General features: G+C 38.6%; 1 protein-coding gene across 2 annotated transcripts in view; it reads right to left on the reverse strand.

The window, feature by feature from the left end:
• slc38a4 (solute carrier family 38 member 4) overlaps positions 1 to 16905 on the reverse strand; it is a 50041-nt gene that overhangs the window by 29688 nt on the left and 3448 nt on the right. Inside the window, exon 1 of one of the 2 annotated variants that reach the window (XM_031306464.2) lies at positions 930 to 1087. The exons of the other annotated variant lie outside the window; for it this stretch is intronic. The gene's annotated coding sequence lies outside the window, so the exon portion shown is untranslated. Of the gene's footprint in view, positions 1 to 929; positions 1088 to 16905 lie in introns of those variants that run through there. 2 annotated transcript variants of the gene reach the window in all.

Below are 16905 nucleotides of genomic sequence, written 5' to 3' on the forward strand. Positions count from 1 at the left end.
TATCATGCAGAAACCACTGAACTTTGTTCTAAGTCAACAAGTTAGGTTAGTTAGTAGGGCCAAAAAACTGCCTGCATTGAATTTGAAATTGCAGATCAAGCGATATCAGTTATGTTCATAGCTTCACTTGATTTACGGAATGTCTTGTAGTCACTATGTGTACAGATGGTAAGATCAAACATTCATTGACAATCGAAAAGCTGAAAAAACTAACTTCTCCAAACTTTTGCACAGTTTCAAATTAAAAGAACACTTTGAACTAGTAGATCAGTTCTTGCAACAAATCATTTTAAAACCTCCTGTCTTCCCTCTGAAAAAGTCTCTTATCTGATATTCCTCCACCCAAACAAACTCTTGCATCAGCCACCTGAAAGCAAAATTCCTTCCAGCAATGCACACTGCTGAGACTCTGGTCTACTTCACTTGTAACAGTGAAAGCCAGTTTGTTTTCCTTAACCCTCATGTTATCCTCAGGTCACATTTGACTTCTTCCATTGAATTGTGGGTGTTTTATTCAATTTTATAGCATTTGACACATGGTTTCAAAACAGCATCCTGACTTAACGTCGACCTAAGTACCCAGTATGTGATCCACTCAACATCCTCTGATCTTAACTATTAGTCAAAGTAATTCATATATTTTAGCTTTTTTTTTTTAAACTCAAAGTTAGGTATAATGTCATATAAATTAGGTTTATTGACCATGAATTAAAAAAAAAGCGTTGAATAATGCAACAAAAATGTTGGAAAAAGTCGACGGGAAGACAACACAAGGGTTAAACACACCCTACTGCAGCTCGAAAAGTAGAGTCAAGAAAAAACTTTTGCTCCAAAGAACTACTTGGAGAATTTCCATCATTCCAGGGTTTGTAACCTTTTTTTCATGCACGTTATGAACAACATTTTTTAAGCAAAGCAGGCATACTTACGTCATAAATAAAAAATCCTTAAATTGGTCCCCGGATTGTTCCTTTATTTTCTTTTGGAATAAATGTATTCTTAAGACAGATGAGGGACAGGTGAATGGGTGAGCGGCCGCAGCTGTTTTGTGTCTCAGGTGAGAGAGCAGGCTTTTTAAAAGGGAGCAGGGAGGGCCTCTGTTGACCAATGAGGGAAGACAAGGGCCCCTCCCTCTTTGAGCACCCTCATAACTCCCCCACTACACACACAAACACATGCACACACGTCTGCCTTAACAGAAATTACATAAAAGTAAGAAAAAAATTAACGAAGAGAAAATGTAATCTAGAAATCAAAATTTTTACATGGCCAGAGCATTTGCCACCGTAAGACTGAAGACTGAGTGCACCAATGCTGTTAAATATGCTGCGCACACACACACACACACACACACACACACACGCTTGAAACAACTGACTGCTGTCATTGTGCTGTCTCTTCTGTACCGACAAAGACACACACAAATGTTTGCACATGCAGCTGCACACACACAGATGCCCAAGAGTGCTGCGGGCAACTGGCAGTGGTTTTGGAGTAGGCTGTGCCGCCGACCGACCAATCAGAGCACAGCGTTAGGGATACCACCATGCCCAAGGTCATGTTCATGTCAGGGATGAGGTTTTTATCTCTGTCCACATTGTAATGCTGTCCCAAATGAGGAACACACACACACACACACACACACACACACACACACACACACACACACACACACACAAGTGCAGCATGTGAGGGACAAACTGCAACACAGCAACTTCGAAACTTTTTAAATCTGTTGAGTAAAAACTTTCTATTGGCAAAAGACAAAATCGTTCAAGTGGGTTCAAAACATGGAAGCCCAATCCATGTGGTTAGATTAAAAGAATCCGAATCTTTCGAGTGTGCCTGTGACAGGCTGCAAATGAGACTTCCTGTCGGCGTAGAACAATGGGAAGCCTCTGGAAGGAACTTGTTTTGGTGGAACGTGTACGTACAAAAGTTGTTTTAGTCGCGCAACAGAAAAGTCAGATTGGACTAGAGTTCATTTTGTCACCTATTTTTAATTTAGTCTTAGTCTTGTGCCAAATGTCCTTGTTAGTTTTAGTCATCTTTAGTCATTCACAAATCTTTTTTTGTTAATCAAGTTTTAGTCGACTAAAAGCCTCGTCATTTTAGGCCGGTTACACACTGGAAGCGTCTCGAGAGCGTTTCAGCCGCGTGGCGTGTCAGTTTATATTTCGGCTCCCATGTTAACAGGTTAGAGCTTAAACACTGCCTGTGTGAGACGCGCCTGAGACGCGTGCCTGTTAGAAATAGAACCGACGCCTATTGTTCGCGGGACGCGAGCGTGTTGGAAGCGTTTCCATGCAAAATAGAATAGGAAAATATGTTTATATGTCATTTAGACAAGAATGCATATTAATAAATGACATCTTGATGTTTGAAAGTCTCTAGGTTTTGACATCAATGTAGATATAAATGTAATAAAAAATTTCAGAGAAAAGATTTTCAAATATAGCACCTGTCATACAGAACGAAATATTCTGTAACATATTTTGCAGTCAATACTGCCGACGTTGTCTTACTTTAATCAAATCAGTAGGCTATATATTTATTTTAAGTAACAACTCTCGGTGGTAGAATAGGCTACAATAAGTGTGTGTTCTGAGTGACGGTCCAGCTACACAAAGTTCTTATAAACAGACAGCCCACTTACCCAGTTTTCAGAGTTTGAATGTGTCGGCGCTGTCCCGAGATCAGCCCTCCCTGTACCTAGCAGCAGGAGCAGCTTCTGGTGTGTAGGACACAGAAAAATCCACGCAGCGGCCACGCTTCTGAGACGCAACAGAAACGCCACGCTCGCGAGACGCTTCCAGTGTGTAACCGGCCTAAGTCTAGTTTTAGCCAAACGAGAACTCAAGGTATCTTAGTCAAGTTTTAGTCACTACATTTTAGTCTTTTTTTAAATAAATTATTTCTGAGATTATTTCTGATAACCATTTCAGTCAAATAGTGTTTCACACATCTCAAATATTGGTTAAATGTCATAATTACCTGACAAAATACACTTGTTGAATGATTTTTGTTGAATGCAACTTTGTTAAACGCGTCTGGTTTTATATGGAGCCTCTTCCTTCATGCAAATACAATCGTACACAGACAGGTTAGATAAGCGGCAGGGCTCCCGGGCTCTACAGCACGTTGTTTTGTTGCCAACGGTTGCATAAATTTCTCTGGCCGTTCTGCAAGCTGTTTAAGAGCGGTTTCACCAGCAGGCTAAACCTGTCTCCTTCTCTTGCCCGGGGCCGGGGCACATCGCTATGCGCTGTAGCGGCTTCTGCAGCAGGCTGAACCGGGCTTCCTTCCTCCCGCGCCCGGGCCACATCGCTACCTGGATGTGTGATGGCTAGACGAAAAAAAGGGGACACGCCGAATCTCTAGATTAGCCGCAGCCGAGCCGCTCCTGATTGAACCGCGCTTAGTTAGAAAAAATACTGGGAACCAAGCAGTTGGCCTGTATGAAACAGGCACGCGCTCCACACGGGCACTGCACTAGTTCTATCTCATGATGAAATAGTAGAGACGATTGTAGACGAAAATGAAGAGAGATTTTATCTTAGTTTTTATTTTATGCAAAACATTTTAGTCTCGTCTTTTATCGTCAACAATAATGCATGCTAATTTAGTCTTAGTCAGCGTTTTTGGACATTGGTGCAGTCTCGTCATCGTCTTGTCTTAGTCACGGAAAAAAAGGTCGTTGACAAACATATTTACTCTTGTCTTGTCTGACGAAATTAACACTAGGTTGGACAGATAGTCTAGCTAGCTGTCTGGATTTACCCTGCAGAGATCTCAGAGCAGTCAACCATAGTCCTCATAAATCCACCCGAGTTTAGAATGCCAACACAAAGAAAGCGGAAGGTAACGGACATCCGGACGAAATGAGGGACATCCGCCGGAATTTCCGGCGGCACCTGAACAATCCCGGAAATGATACCTCGTTGATATAGACTAGTTGATGGTTGACTAACTAAATATTTTTGACTGCGTACCTTCGACATCAAGGCATGATTACTGGTACCGTTTGGATGAAAGCCTCTTCAGTGATGTGAACATTATTGGCCAAATTCAATTCAGAAGATTGACTGTAATGTAACTTTTACTGAACAGGAGCCACTGTGAAGAAGTATTGGATAATACTAAATGCTAAAACCTACTGTAACAGTAGCACAAAGAAAAAGAAGAAGAAGCTGTATTTTGCCTGAAGTTTGCTAACATTAATGAAGGCTACCATAAGTTACCAGACCAAGTAGGGCTGTAGCTGCAAAACTAATGAGTGTATTGAGCTGAAAAAAGGTGTCTGTTTTTGCTTGTGAATTTTCATTTGTAAGAGCAATTTACGTTGCAAAGTCTTGCTTTAAATCCAGGAAATTAATAATCAAAACAACATAGGCCTAATTCATTAGCAAATATGCAAACATAACTGCTAGTAGAGCATGTTACAACAAAAATACGTCTGTTTAAGTTGCTGGTTTTCAACTGACTAAACGCCCATCCCCCAAATAACAAATGCAACTTTTCTTAGTCAAGTAATGTGGGTATTGGTCATTTAGGAAAAAAGCAAAGCCACAAGACAGCTGATAAGTTGTATATACAGGAATCCCTACAGAAAACAACTAAGTGAATAGCAGTGAAAGTAAAATTCCCACAAACAGCGAACTCGTCACCACAATCCTTTCTGTAGTTGCAGGGACATTCCTTAAATGGCATCGCAGTCCTTCAAGTGTTTTTTGGACTTCACATGCTTAGCCAATCACCTGTGACTAGAAAGCTGTCCCTGAGTCAATGCCATGATTTACCAAACAGAGATAAGGGTTAGCTTGGGGGGTTGGGGTCATAAACCTCAGAGTGGAGCAGCGGCCAGCTATATGACTGAGCTCAAAGATATCACATACACATGAAACGAAAAGATTTCAAGTGTCCTGTTGAGGCAAAGAACCATGTGTAACTGATATCTCTGTGGCATAATGCCAGAACCTGTTGAGCCAGGAATAAAATTACACAAAGAGGTGTAATGATTTGTCACAATGGCAGAGATTTCTTTTATCTTTAGTGCAAAAACGTAAAGGGACACTCCACCAATTTTACACATGAAGATCAGTTTAATCATCACAAGAAGTACTGTTCAGACAACAGTTGTATAAAGTCTTCTGTTGTTTTGTAGGAAGCTTAGCAAAGCCTGACAAAATAACCCTGATGATGTCATCTTGTGTTAGGGCTTGAGACTTCAAACTTTTCAAATCTTTTTCAAGTTTTTGATACAAAGTGGGGACCTAGAGTTTGAATGTTGGGACATTTACCAGTGAGGAACACCTGGACACTGGATGGCTGTTTGGGCACAAGAGACTTACTATATTTTGTGTGTATATTTTGTATAAGTGTATTTCCCTAGATAATAACGAATTCAGAGTAATAACGATTAATGAATAATTTAATATTATATTAGGTGTAAAAGAATAGCAAATTTTAAATATATTCTCTCAGAATAGAAAATTAAAAACACTCATCGGCAATGTGAACATTGGTTCAGTTAGCATGTGCACTATTAATCGATTAGTAAATCCATAGAAAATAAATGGGTAACTATTAGATAATCGATTATCTGTTAAGGTCACAAAAATACCCCAACAATAACTTGCTTTTTTCTCATCTCATGTGAATATCTTTGGGTTTTGGACTGTTGGTCGGAAATTTAAAGATGTTTGCATGGGCTCTGAGAAATTGTTTTAACCATTTTACAACATTTTATAAAGCAAATGATTATTTGAGAAAAGAATTGGCAAATGAATCCATGTCAAAAATAATCGTTAGCTGCATATTTATGACAAGAATTGTAGTTTAAAGGTCCAATGTGTAGGAATTTCTCCCATCTAGCGTTGAGATCATATATCGCAATCAACTCTCTCGCCTCACGCAGTTCAAAGTACGTATTACCACCACGGCAGCCTTCATGCTTCAAAAAGCTGGTCTCTTGCTCTTTTCAATATCATTTTTCTTTTTCTGGGCGAAGAAGAAGACTTCTGTTCCTGAAATTTGAATTTTGAATACGTGTGGTCCTCCATGTTTCCTTCTTCAAACTAGCGATGATACCCATTAGCAGCATTGGCAGCACCTGTGAGTTTATCATGTGACAGCGAAAACACGAAAGGCGGAGCAGTATGTCCTGTATGTCCCTTACCGGCTAACGTATTTCAAGATGGAACATGAATATGGAGCGTCTACCCCAGTTCATGCAAATGCAAATGTAAAATTTCAAGCCAAAAGGAATACTTGGAATTGATGGTGGTGGTAAATATTCATGAAAAAGGACAAGTTTGTGAACGGGTGAACTAAACACGTTACACACCTTTAAGTATAATTTATAAGTATAAGTAAGTACTTTATTATTATGTTTGTTTCTTAGAAGTGTGATACAGTGTCAATATGGCACTCTGTAGGCTATGGTTAGTTTTTGACTCTTTGAAATAAACAGGTTTAGTTCGCTTGATTTGGTACATGATGAATTGTCAAGTGTCCAGCTGTATCATGCAGGTAAATATGGATGTTGTATGAAAAGGGTTTCTCTTTAACAGAACATAGACTGACAACATCTGAACTGGCTGGTCCAACTTGGACACATTTGTATGGTCTTCTACTCTTTCAGTTTTCTTTTGACTCTTTCCAGTAAATGTTGATCAATGTTCACTTACTTCTTGTAATCATTATATTGGCACAACTGAGTCATCTTACTGACAGTGTCCATCTACTGCTGAGCTTGCCAACACATTTTGACTGTTTTGTGAAGTTCACTTGAAGCTTAGCCTAATTTTCCAAAAATATAGTTTCAATATTGGCGAGGAAGTGTCTAGTTTAGTTTTGACACAGGATTTGGTGAAGTGATTGCTCAAATAGGAGATGAGGTAATACTAAGAGCTTATTTCTCTCTAATTCAATGTGCAGCTGCTGATCTTTTTTTTAATCACCTCTGTGTGCGTTTGTTTTAACTTGAGAACATAAGACCTGTTGAAAACCCTGATGTTGAAAATTCTGTTAACGGAACGCTGTTAAAAAAAATGGTAGAGCTGCAAAGATTGATCAATTAATCGATTAGTTGTCACCTATTCAATTAATCACCAACTATTTTGATAATCGATTAATCAGTTTGAGTCATCAACAAGTAAAAATTCTCTGATTTCAGCTTCTTAAATGTGAATATTTTATAGCTTCTTCACTCCTTCACTGAATATCTTTGAGTGGTGGACAAAACAAGGCACTTGTGGATGTCACATTGGGCTTTGGGAAACACCTACCAACATTTTTCACCATTTTCTGACATTTTATAGACCAAACAACTAATTGATTACTTAAGAAAATAATCGTCAGATTAATCGACAATAAAAAATGATCAATAGCTGCAGCCCTTTGAATTGGTCTCCTCTTTGGCTTATCAACATTTAACTAGATTGACGCGGACGTGTTAATGTGTTAATTTCTGTTGCAGGAGAATAACATCAGTGTTGACATCACCTGAACAACATAGGTCCATCATGACAACATGGACTATAACTTAGTACCTTTGGTTGTTTGAATGGATGAATCCGACACACACACACACACACACACACACACACACACACACACACACACACACACACACACACACACACACAGTCTGCTGGGAAATCGTTGGCCAGATGACATCCAATATCTGCTCAAATATCAAATAAAACAGACCTTGGACTATCTAAAAAAGACATGGTGAAAGATAAAATGTGTTATATATGTATATATGTTATAATAATATTCTAAATCTCTTTGAGTCTTTAAAAGTAAGACGGCCTCTAAGAATTTCACAGGTCCAAGGCAACAGATATTTCTGGCCCCTGCGTGCAAAAATCTATCAGCACTGTGTACTTGTTTGCAAGTAGGCGACGGCTATATAATGTAACATACATCACATGACACTTATTATTTATAGAAATGTGACCAACGCTTGTTTTTCCTCCTCAGGACATTTTGCATTAAGACAAGAACAATTTCATTACATCTTTTAACTGTATTGAAGCTAGGTAGGTCATTTAAGAACAAACTTGACTCAGTTAAACTAATTCACACAAGTCATGGGAGCTGGAAATTACAATCACAATCCTCTACTGGAAGCCACAAAGCAAATGCAATGAAGTGGAAGTAGAAAATTCAGTTATTGTTGGATGTTTGGGTTATTCATTCTTGACATAACCAACCTGCCTATCTAACTGCTCATTTGTCAAAATAAATGATTACAAATAAGTTGTGGCCACTTCCAAGCTGCATAAGTATCACTAGCAAATTAAACTCAGTCAGAATTATTACAACGTGCTGCTATGTCCTGCTACAAATCACCCACTTTCTCTGTGATGTTTAGGACATATGCTGAACCATAAATACATGCACCCCTCTCTGAGGTGACATGAGTTAAAGGCATAATTCTTGGAAAGACCCTTGTGCACTTCCTTGCAGAGAGTTCAATGAGAAGATTGATACCATTCACATCTGTACGCTAAATATAAAGCTACAGCCAGCAACGGATTAGCTTACCTTAGCATAATAACTGGAAATAGCTTCTTATCTACAGTATGTCCAAAGATAACACAACCTGCATACCAGCACCTCTGCAGCTCACTAAATAACATGTTATATCTTGTTAGTTTAATGCATAAAATAATGTGAAAACATTCCTATTTTCTGAGCAGTGAGTTCCAGGAGTCACCGTGAAATTGCCAGGCAACCTGTGTATACTAAAGGAAACAAACAAAGAACGTGGCAGGTCCCCTTTGGACAGTCAGACTGGCTGTCTCCCTCTGCTTCCAGTCTGTATGCTAAGCTAAAGTAATGGGTAGATTCCTATTTAGCATACAGATATGAGTGGTATCGATCTTCTCATCTAATTCTCGACAAGAAAGCGAAAAAGCACAGTTCCCCAAATGCTGGACCATTCCTTTAATTGATAAAGCACACTAGCACCTCAGCCTAAATCACTACTGTCTCATTGTCATCTCTGTAACATTAATGGTACCAGAAACGTAATCACAATAAACTGCAAAAAGGTTGCAATGCTCACAGTGCGGGAGCCTGTCGAGGCTGGTTCAACCATACCCAACCAATAATAGCTACTGCTGAAGCATCTCTTGTACAGTGGGAGAGATTTACAGCTGCTGGTTATGTGAAGTGTTGTAACTCAGGAGGCTACTGTGCTCAAGTTATAATATGTAACACTTGAGGCCTTGGCCGACCGATGGTTGAGCTACAGAAAACACAACCACATCATACAGACCTGAGAGCCACACACATCTGTGTTAAACTACGCTCACACACACACCCTCCTCCAGATGATCCAGCGTCAGTGCTTCCACTTGGGAAGAATTTATTATATGAGGCACGTTGAGACAACTCCCTCTTTCCTTTTGCGGAATTTTTTATTCACACATTTCCGAAGCATGTGGACTATTAGACCATGCCATGGTCTATTATTAACGTTTGGTTCCAAGATGACTTGGTTAGCTGTAATTCTAAAAAAGGCAAGGCAGTTTGAAGGTTAATGTTTTTGTGTAGCTGCAGATCACTTGGTTGGACACCTGAACACTGGTATTAGTTGTGTTAAACATTAAGAGTATTTTGGGTCAGAAGGTGTAACGCTAGGTGTACATACTGACCAAAAAGATCTCACGGATTCGGTAAAAGATATCACTGTTCCCAAGATGCTTTCTTTGGCTTATCCTCCTGCTCTTCCTGTTTTTTTCTCCCTCTTAATTTGCTCCTGATATCCAAGGTGGCTGACGCAATACTGGGTGAAAGGTTAGGGGTTGCTGAAGTTAAAATGACGTCTTTGAAGAGCAAATGTTGGCAACATTTTGAAGTCTCTTCAAAGGCTTGGGTAGTGTTCCTCTGGTCCACAATCCAATAACTTTGGTTGAACTCTTTGCATGGCCCAAACCACAGGTTGATGCCATGGACTGCTTTTCCCCATCCGGACAGATACTCTGTCAAGAGCACGTGGCTCTTAAATGTTGGCTGTACCACTGTGTAATCTCTCTAGACTTCTGTCTTGTCACTCTTAAATGCTTCTCAGCAGAGTTGATGGGTCGCAGAGTGGAGATTGGGGGGGGGGGACTCTATAGAACATGATATAGTCAGATGGGAATGAAAAATGCTTGTATTGAATGTTAGGCTATGTAGTTTTGAATTTTGAATAGCTGCGGTCTGCTGGTATTCCCTCACCGCATGTGTCTTTTTGGTTTTGCTTGTTACGACATTTCCACACACCCATACATGCATGCATACACGACTGATTACTGACTTCCACATTTCTTCTATTCTTTAGTATTGTTTTTTGGTAACTAAGTGCCTATTTTAAGCATATACTTCGTCTGGTCTCCCATCTTTGTTGAAGCCCATGAACCGGGAATTAAAGTTGAAATAAAAACATATCTTGTAGATTTCCATTTTAAATCACTGTCTTTTACACTACATTTAACCTAGAAATCCTCCCATCCAAGAATTCCTAAAATCTGATACATTAGCAGCCCCTTGATATTTTAAGGAGATGACCATGGTCATAAAGAACCAAGGCCTGACAATGCTGAGGTTTAGTGTTGGCTCATATTCAGCTGCATATTTCTGAATCTCAGGCTGAACAGACTTTCCTCAAAAGTATGCACACGTACAAGTGTTTCAGTCAGGGCTGTCATTTATCACCTCACAGGTACAGTAGGTGTGTTTCAAACCAACACCTACAGTAATACATCATGTTGTATTATTCATCATGTAGGCTTATGTATGTTTGTAATGAATTACTGAGCACTGTACAAGACACGTCTGTCTCATGGTCTCCCAGAACAACATAAATGCTAACATCAGCATTCTTACAATATATTTTAATTTGTTCGCCAGTTAGGCTACATCCACACTATTGGGCTTTATTTTAAGGTGCGTTTTGAGACAAAAAACAACTTCTGTCCACACAAGAGTTTTATCTCCAGTGGCAGAAGGCCACTAATCCCCGTTCATCTGACAACGCATATCGCATGCACGTGCCAGTGTAAACAGTAAGCAGATTTCCTAACGTTACACTGCGGTTCAAAATCATGGATATTGAATGGAAGTTGAAAATACAGAAAAATACTTTGGAGAGAGAACAATGGCCAAAAGTAAGACCAGGGATGTATTAGCTTGGACCGACGACGAGGTGGAGAACTGTTACTAAAAGGTATGTAAGCCTATACCTAACTGAAAAGACTAACTGACGCGGTAGTCGTCTAAAGTTTCCGTTTGTGCCCATCCGGACTACAAAGCAACCCCGTAGTTTTCAAACCGAAACGGGGTCAGCAGTGTTCCAAATGTCTCTGTTTTAGGGGCTCGGAAACCCCATGGCGTAGCAAAAGATATTTGTTTTTAAACCAAAACTTTGTAGTGTAAAGCCTTAGTTTAGCATGTTAGCATGCTAACATTTGCGCTTTGGTACAAAACTACACTAAAGCAAAATCAATAGGATTCATCCTCTGGGGACCATGACCATGACTGTACCAAATTCAAGTTTTCAATCTATCCAACAGTTGTTGAGATATTTCAGCCTGGACCAAAGTTGCCATTCCTTTGAGCCACATGCTTTTAGCATGGCTAAAAACCCACAAGTCAGATCATACGAGCCAATGTCCCAAAAGCTGAGCTGATGTAAAGTGTTTATTTACGTAACACATAAAAAGGAGCCCTAGCACATGCCTTCTGGCTGAGCTTGGACGGCTCCAATTTATGGATGTACGATACATGAGCCGAAATAATAAGACTGCAGAACTCCCTAGAGAAATCACTGAGGAACGAACGTTTCACTCTTCTCTCACCACATTTCTGTTGTCTGACAACATCTTTAGTAAGCTTGCACTAGCCCAGTATTTCCAGATAGATTTCAGAGTGGTGGTTTGTCATTTTAACCTCAGGACCTTGGGTATTTTATCTGGCCTGGAATCAAAATGGACATTTGGAATATTTATAACAAAGGGCCATAAATCCACGCAAGCAGCAGTGCAGGCTGTTTCATTGAAATTCAATAAAGTGAGCATAAAAAATGACAAAAGTACAGTACAAAAGCTATGCTGAAAAGTTTTAGAAAAATTCTTGGAAAGCACAAAAAAAAAAACCAAACAAAAAACACTAATATAGAACACAACTACTTTGATTATGGAGTTATTTTTTTCTTAAATGTGAATATTGTTCTAGTTTCTTGACTCCTCTGTGACAGTAAACTGAATATCTTTGAGTTGTGGACAAAACAAGACATTTGAGGACGTCATCTTGGGCTTTGGGAAACGCTGATCAACATTTTTCACCATTTCCTGACTTTTTATAAGCCAAACAACTAATCGATTAATTGAGACAAATAATCCACACATTAATCGACCGTGAAAATAATCGTTAGTTGCCGCCCTAGAGGACACTGAAATTCCAGGATAATTCAAAAGGCAAACGGACATTGCTGTGAAGGATCTAGTATATTATATCACACTGCAGTTCGAGCCAAAGGCAAATAAAACACATTAACAGAAACTCTGACTTCAGTACACAACATGTTGGCCTTTTGAACGCAAACCTGGTATGTCCTAACCTTGTTTGTGAAACCGTCGTTTGCGGACCCTCGCTCTGATCGTATCAGTTAGTATTGATCTGCCTGCTCCTGATGACGCCAGCATCTTGCTTTGTAACAATACAATATGTCATTCTTTTCAAGCTCAAGGTTTCAACCTTGACTTTAGTAGAAGGAGGAGGACACTAGGGCTTGATAGGGGTGGGGAATCACAGAGGCCCCACGATACGATATTATCACGATACTTATGTCACGATACAATATTTTTGCGATTTATTACCTTTTTTCAAACTTCACATTATGTCCCCAAAGGAAAATTTTGTCAACATCTGTTTTACCTAAAAGGATATATTTCTCTTTGTTCATCTCACTTCAATGAGTCCATCCAGTGGACTGAAAAAAAGTAATTGATTATATTATTCTAGTACCAAAAAGGTAAATTCTCAAGTGCAATTTATATAATAAAAAAAAAATTAAAAAAAATTGGCCAGGCCAATACAAAACGTCAAATAAACTGGACGGGTCCCGGTGACCCGAAGGACAACACAAGGGTTAATAGCGATATTACTTGTTACTTATTGCAAGGTCTTGACCCATCACTGTGAACTGTATTCCCGAGTGGGATGGCCTTCTTTGTCCTCCAGGAGGCTGGGTCACTGGTATACTTTCATTTATAAGGCCATGCTTGGTCTTTAGCCTTCCTACATCTGTAATTTAATCTCACGGAGGAGTGTTGGCTCTCACTGTTTGCGTTTGAATGATCTTTTGTTGCTTGCTGTTCCACTTGCCCGTACAGAACTGGGAAAAAGGACTTTTGTTCACTCAGCCCTCCACACATGGAACATGTTGCAAAAAGACTGGAAATTGACTGAATTACTTTCATTGAACGCTTTTAAGTCCAGATTGAGAGCACTTGAGTCGATCCTTTGTAATTGTTTTTCATAATGTATATGTAATCGTATTGTATGTTTATAACTTTTTTGCTGCTTCTTGGCCAGGACTCCCTTGAAAAAGAGGTTTTTAATCTCAATGGGATTTTTCCTGGTTAAATAAAGGTTGAATAAAAAAAAATAAACTTGTGATAAATAAACAGATATTAAACTCAGTTCTGCATCCCTGTTGCTTTCAGTATTCTGCTAAAATACAACAAATTGCTTGTTGATTTTAAAACAAACGAAAGGAAATCATTTACAACATTCTTTTATTAAACAAATTAAACATTGAATATAAAAGGCAGCCCTAAAAAAAGAACGAGTTACATTTTAAAGTTTAGTTAAAAGTTAAAGTTTTCTACTGACATTTTCCATTAACTAACACAAAACATAGTGTTCTTCACGATGTGTCGCAGCCTTTCCCGATGTGTTTTTTGCACCTGTTGATAATTGTGCAGCCCTAGAGAACACAGGAAAATGGGCCTAAGAGGATTTTGTCTGTTTGAAAAAAAAACAGATTTAAATGACTTCAGTTTCTGTTTGACTAAAAGAAAGTTCAGCCTGTGCTCTTTTTCACAACGTGTCCACCACAAAAACACCACATCAGTGTAATTTGAGAGCACCCAGCCGCTGCTTTTGTCTAAATATCTGAGTCACCTGTACCAAGATGTCATTGGCCACCGAGCATTTGGGACAGACGGCTCCTTAAACAGAACACTGCATTTACAGAATAAATTTCTTATTTGCAGCATGATGAACACTGGCCAACACAGACCAGGACAAACACTCTGTACAGAACATTGTGCATTTCCAAGTTTGTTAGTGAAGTGCAGCTGGGGGTTATACTGTACACCAAACGAATCTGACTGCTTATTTACCAAGGGTTGACATTTTTATATCCTCTAAAGAAAGCATGCAGTATTGTATTTTGAGTCTGCCTTTAAATAAGATATTTTGTGGGTAGGAAAACTTTAAACTCGCAACTCAGCAATTCAACTGCCAAATAGGGCTGTGCAATTAATCAACTTTTGATCGCGATTTGGGCTCCTAACGATCACATAAAACAATGTAAACGAGAAAAATTATTGTTTTGCCCATTGCGTTTTGCGAGTTAACTCTTAGTCTTGTGTTCTGAATGACACGGATTTATGACACAAATTTATTTTGATTTAATTTATTTTTGTCCGTTTTGTATTTTGTAATTTATTTGACTTGTTTTCAAAATATGTGTTTATTATTAATACTATTTAAACATTTGATATATTTTTTTATTTTAAAGGGGAATTCAAAAAGTTCAAACGGGAAAAGTATGAAGCGGAAATTTCACAGTTCAAGGTGTTTTCAGTGTGGATTTGTTTAACTGTTTCTCTGTTTTTTGAGGTTCACTAAATGCAACATCTTTCCGAAAGTCAATGAGGAATCGTGTTAAATAATCGTGATTGTGATTTACCAAAATAATCTTGATTATGATTTTTTTTCTTCTTTCCCATAATCGAGCAGCCCTACTGCCAGGACCCTTTCTACAATCTGCAGCCGGTCAAATTAAGTGCAGCAGAAGCTGAATAGCATTTTTTAACATTATGCAAGTATAAATACATAAATTAGGTCAATTTAATTATGCAAAATGGGTCATAAGAATGCACTGAATGAACTCATTATCCTCTGTGTGTCCGTTTAGACGAGACAGTGTTGGGACTCTTACTCATGTCCCGTTGCATCAGCGACCCTGCACCTGTCCTGCTCTATTATTCAGAGACCTGTTAGTTTTAGAAACACTTTACCGAGTGACAACTAGACACTGTGATGACGTCACCGATCGCTAAGATTTTATTGATCGCAATTCTAACTAATCAATACTGATGCGTGTTGAATTCTGGTTCACATTCTTGGCAGATGTTCCTGTTGTCTTTGTTCTTGTTATCGTGCAAAAAGGTTTGATTTGTTCCAGCCGGCCGAGTTGAACATGGACGCTAGATGCAAATTGAATTCCTATTATGAATAATGTATAAAAAAAAAGAAGAGGGGGGTATAGGACCAGAAAAGTTTTCAACTTCTTCCTACCCATTTTGAACATGAACAATGTTATTTGAGTTGCTTATTTGTTGTTTATATGTTGCTGAGGATCCTGTCTGTTTTTCTGTTTTTATTGTTTTACGTTTTTTTTTTTTAACATGATATGATCAATAAATTGACCATTTTGTGCTTTTTTTTGGTTTACAAACCTTTATTTATATGTATACAAAAAGTATACATATAAAGTGTGCAAGTTAAATGTTGCCTGTTTTTGCAACTGGTTTTTACCTTTACTGAACGCACACTATGATAGAAGCACATACACCCTGTAGTTTATAGAAATCACTAGGGGTGTAAGAAAAAAATCTATACACTATCGCGATTTTATTTAGCAATACTATATTGACTTTTAATTTTTTTTAGTTTATGTGCAGAAATATTCATGTAAGACAGTGGTTCACGTTTATGTTGTGTTCAAACCCCCTACCGCTAGATGGCTATGCTGAGACGCACCACTAGTGTCCTTGCCTAACAGTGCCTAGCAGTGCCTGACTTTTTGCTTGAAGCTAACAATGTAGCTAGAGCTGGGAAATATATCGATATTATATCGATACGGTGATATGAGACTAGATATCGTCTTAGATTTTGGATATCGTAATATCTTAATATGGCATAAATGTTGTCTTTTCCTGGTTTTAAAGGCTGCATTACAGTAAAGTTATGTCATTTTCTGAACTTACCAGACTGTTGTAGTTGTTCTATTATTTGCCTTTACCCACTTAGTCATTATATCCACATTACTGATGATTATTTATCAAAAATCTCATTGTGTAAATATTTTGTGAAAACACCAATAGTCAACACTACAATATCTTTGCGGTATCGATATCGAGGTATTTGGTCAAACATATCGTGATATTTGATTGTCTCCATATCGCCCAGCCCTAAATGTAGCTATGGCTGAACTTTGGCCTACTTTAGCATATTAACATTTGCTCACTAAGAACCTGTGAACCACAGTCCCAAACTGGCAGTTTGTTTTTTTGTGCACTAAATTGTTTACCTAAAGTAAAATAATGAGTGGGTCAATAATGTGATTATGTTTTTTTTCCATTATCGAGCAGCCCTGGTTCACATTTGGAAAAAAAAAGAAGCTCTGATGCACATGGTTGCTTTGTGACCATTACAAGTGTACTCAATTCCACGTCATTGACTTATGCAATCCCGCAGGTAAAACAACAGGCAGCTGCTTACATTCTACAGAGTGCCAACTAAATGGCTGGAGTGACCCCTTAAACTAGAGGGATTAATAATGCAATTTTTCAGATTACAAGTGAACTTTAATCAATTTCATTACGCCTTATT

The sequence above is a fragment of the Sander lucioperca genome, chromosome 20, assembly GCF_008315115.2.
Source record: "Sander lucioperca isolate FBNREF2018 chromosome 20, SLUC_FBN_1.2, whole genome shotgun sequence".
Classification (NCBI taxonomy): Eukaryota; Metazoa; Chordata; class Actinopteri; order Perciformes; family Percidae; genus Sander; species Sander lucioperca.